This window comes from Frieseomelitta varia, unplaced genomic scaffold (genome assembly GCF_011392965.1).
Source record: "Frieseomelitta varia isolate USP_RPSP 00005682 unplaced genomic scaffold, Fvar_1.2 scaffold_275, whole genome shotgun sequence".
Lineage (NCBI taxonomy): Eukaryota > Metazoa > Arthropoda > Insecta > Hymenoptera > Apidae > Frieseomelitta > Frieseomelitta varia.
In genome coordinates this window covers 1,156,207-1,159,935 of record NW_025110007.1, presented here as the reverse complement: position 1 = coordinate 1,159,935, position 3,729 = coordinate 1,156,207, and positions in this window count along the sequence as shown.

The following is a 3,729-nucleotide window of genomic DNA, read 5'->3' as shown; positions in this document are numbered from 1 at the left end:
TTTCCCTTCCCCCTTTTTTTTTTTTTTTTTTTTTTTTTTATTTCGCCGTATTGTTAACCCCTTGCGTTTCGACGAAGTTATGATTGGTTTAGCGGGACGTTTCGAGATTGGCCAATTACACCGACCGAAACAGCTTTGACATAGTTATTAGTGGACTGCGGGTTTTTCTGCAGATCCCTGATTTTGCGCGATAGAAGAAAGCGCCCGGAAATTCGTCTCGCCCGTTAAATATATTGTAACGATTTCGTAGTTTCTAAATGTTGCAGGAATGCGCGAGAAAACCGGCAACGCCGATTCTGTAAATTTGTTACGCTTTATCTATTTGATTTGCAAACCGCGTGACAAAATGAAAATGGTTTATTTCGACAATTTTTCGCGTATCGAGGTTAGTCAGGCTTTATTCAATGCCCCGTTTTTATGCAAATTTCACGGATGGGAAAATTGATGAGTTTCGTATTTCACAGGGGTTGTATGAAATTAAATATTCGGCTTTGGCGTTTCGCATCGCGGCCGTGTCAAAGTGTAATCTTTTATTTTACAGAAAATATCGGAGTTTGTTTTTTTTTGTGTGTGTGTGTAAAAGCGCATTCCCCCGGTGTTTTTTCTGTTTTTTTTTTTTTTTTTTTTTTTTTTTTTCATCAAGCTGATTAAATAACGCCCCGTTGGAAAATTCATTTGTGTTGAGCAGCACAATCGGAAATTTTAAATATGCCAGAGGGCTGTGAATTTTGTAGGAAATTTAGTGGTTACGCAAGGGGTTGTGCATAGACATCTTCTAGCTGCTTTTTAAACTACGAAATTTAAAAAAAAAAAGAATTATTAACTCAATCATTTTATTCGCTTTATTTAAATCATTAGTCCTCTATTGTCTGACCATTTTATTTTATTCATTTCATAGAAAATATCAAGCGTGTAACGTTTCTTTAAATTGGTCGTCTTCTAAAAGAATTTTCATTCAATTTTGTCGAGAGGAAAAAATTTCAAACGCTCAACGATTAATTATAATGCAATAAGAGACGCGTATAATGCAATAACAGAGATTTTTGACGATCTTTAATACGATTTTTAATTTTTTTATGGAGAGCTGCAAAATTCGATTTCATATATCTTTTTCATTTCGTCGTTTACAATTTCACGATACACAGAACATCCGTTCTCTCATAAAAAAATACGACAATGAAGGATTAATTATCACGAATATCTCACCATCGGAAATACGTATTCATTTTACACACCGAGGTCTGCTCTCAAATACACGAAACCATTAACAAAGGTATGTCGGCCAGTCAGCGAGCGCTTAAACGGGGCCAGAGGAAATCGTGAAAATCCGAATTATTCGAAAGTAGACTAATTTACACGGTTCAATCGGCAAACTCTCTCTCTCTCTCTCTCTCTCTCTCTCTCTCCGTCCAAAATCCGATCGATTATACGCGGGGCTTATTCCGGCCTTTCTGATGACTATTTGCGGGGAATAAACTGCCACCACGGTGGCCGGAACTGATTTTCACGATTAGTCGAATTTAATGCTTTAAATGTCAAACGAGCGGATTCGAGCGGGATGAGGGAGGGGGGGGGGGAGGGGGATTTTCAAAGTGCTCGTTCACGCATCGGCGAAATTTCCAACGGGATCGGCCGGTGTGTTCCCGTCATAACACGTCATCGGCGTGTTATTGCCAGGCTAAAAGATCGTCGTGACGTTTACGGGTTTCCCCACCGTAAATCCTCCGCCTTTCTCCACTCTCTGTTTCAGCCCAGTTTGAAATGTGACGTGCATCGACGATGCGTTTTCTTTGACAAAAGTAACACAGCGTGACGTGACCGTTCCCCGAACTAACTAAAAGATTAATCCTCTTGTTTGCAGTTTTTCACGTGTTTCTTATTTTTGTTTCTTACTAACAGATGGAACGATTAACCCTAACTTTGAAAGTGATTCTAAAGAGAACTCTTAACTGGTGTCGTTGGGGATCAAATTGTTGAACTCTGGAATTTTTCACTTTTTTTTATTATACATACATAAAGTGAAATTACAATGTTATAATTTGGGATATTTAATTAGTTGTTTATATCAGTAGTTTAATATAAATTGGTGTACGTGATCTAACGATACTGGTTGAGAATCAGCACTATAAAGACAGTTGACAAAAGTACCAGCCGGTCTTTTATAGTGTCAATGTTATCATAGGTGAAATTTTATCTATATGTCTACATTTTTCTTTTAGTTTAGAAAATAAAAATAAAGTCGAACGAATTTCGTTATCATTCAAACAAGAAGTTTTGTAATATTCTAATAAGCACGAAATTTCACTCGTGATGGCCCTCGAGGGATTAACATCATTCACGGAGCTCCTTTCTCGTTGCATGGAATTAGTCTGGAAACTACAATACTTGTTCTCAATATTTTTACACTCGAGAACGGGAGATTGTTTGATAAATCTTTTACCAAGAGAAAAAAGGAAAGGAGCTCCAGTGATTCACGCGCGAGGGTTGAACTACAATACAAAGAATTTTGCGACGATCATTTCTGTCCGATAATCATGAAATTATAGAATTGATCGAATTATGATCGAATGGGAATATCGGTACATATACGATGAAACAAAAACTCGACACTTTTGCGACTCCGCGAGACGAATATTTTAAATTACGATAAATTCGACGATATTCTCTCGTCGAAATAAAATTTCACGGGAGAGAAGCGTGTTTATCTCGAAATTTCAGAAAATCGCGCAAGAAAAAAAAGAAAAGAAGAAAGAAAGAAAAAGGAAACACGCCGAAAACGTCGCAAAATTCTGCGATTCGTTCCCCGTTACAATCACTCGCTACGTCGAAACGTTGCACAGAGAAGAATGTCCATTCTGCAGGGACTTTTCCAACTAGTTTTCTAGCAACGTTCTAACGAACCATCGAACGTTGCCCGCCCGCTGTTTGCCGGCTCGGAGACGGAAGTTGTTTAATTCACCGACATGATGAACGTATCAGCGGGCGCTAGGAAAAAGCGGCGACAATTCCTGCGACAGAAAGTCCGAATTCAGGGCGAACGAAAGACAATTAAAAAGCGACCGAGCCAAGCCACGGCCAAGCACACACGCGTGATGATATATTTTATGTCATCGTACGGGGTTATTCCTAGCCTCGTGTGGAAATTGCAATTTTCCCGGTCGGATTACGTTCTGAACGAGGCCAGGGCCATTCTCTCTCTTTCTCTCCTCCTCTCTCGCACTTTCTATCGCGAAGTTTCGCTGGTTTTAATCGTGTAACGGTTGTGCCCTTTGGCACACTGGAAATCGTGATAATTGATTCGAAAGCTTTTCCCCCCTTTCTTTTTTCTTTTTTCTCTTTTTTTTTCTTTTTTTTTTTTTTTTTAAACCGAGATAAATCGGGATACCACAGCGAGTCGGGTATTTCGCGTTGTTCCACGTAATTTTCCACCACCAGCAAACGAAGCACACTTCTTTTTGTTAGAGCTGCAGCAAACTTTGTTGCTGCTTTATAGTTCGCGTTCGATTAGTAGTAGTTTTTTTCATTAAATCCGGTATGGGCGAGAGAAATTGTCCGCCGACGTTTGGAAGATTTTTGTCGGGAAGTTTCGTTAGGTCAGAGTGTGCTGAGAAATTGGAATTATCTGGATTTAATTGGTAGAAAAAAGGAAAAAATATTTTTACTTTTAAACAGAAGAGAATATCTGACTTTAATTAATTTTCTAATTAGAATGTTCTTTGATTGGGAGGA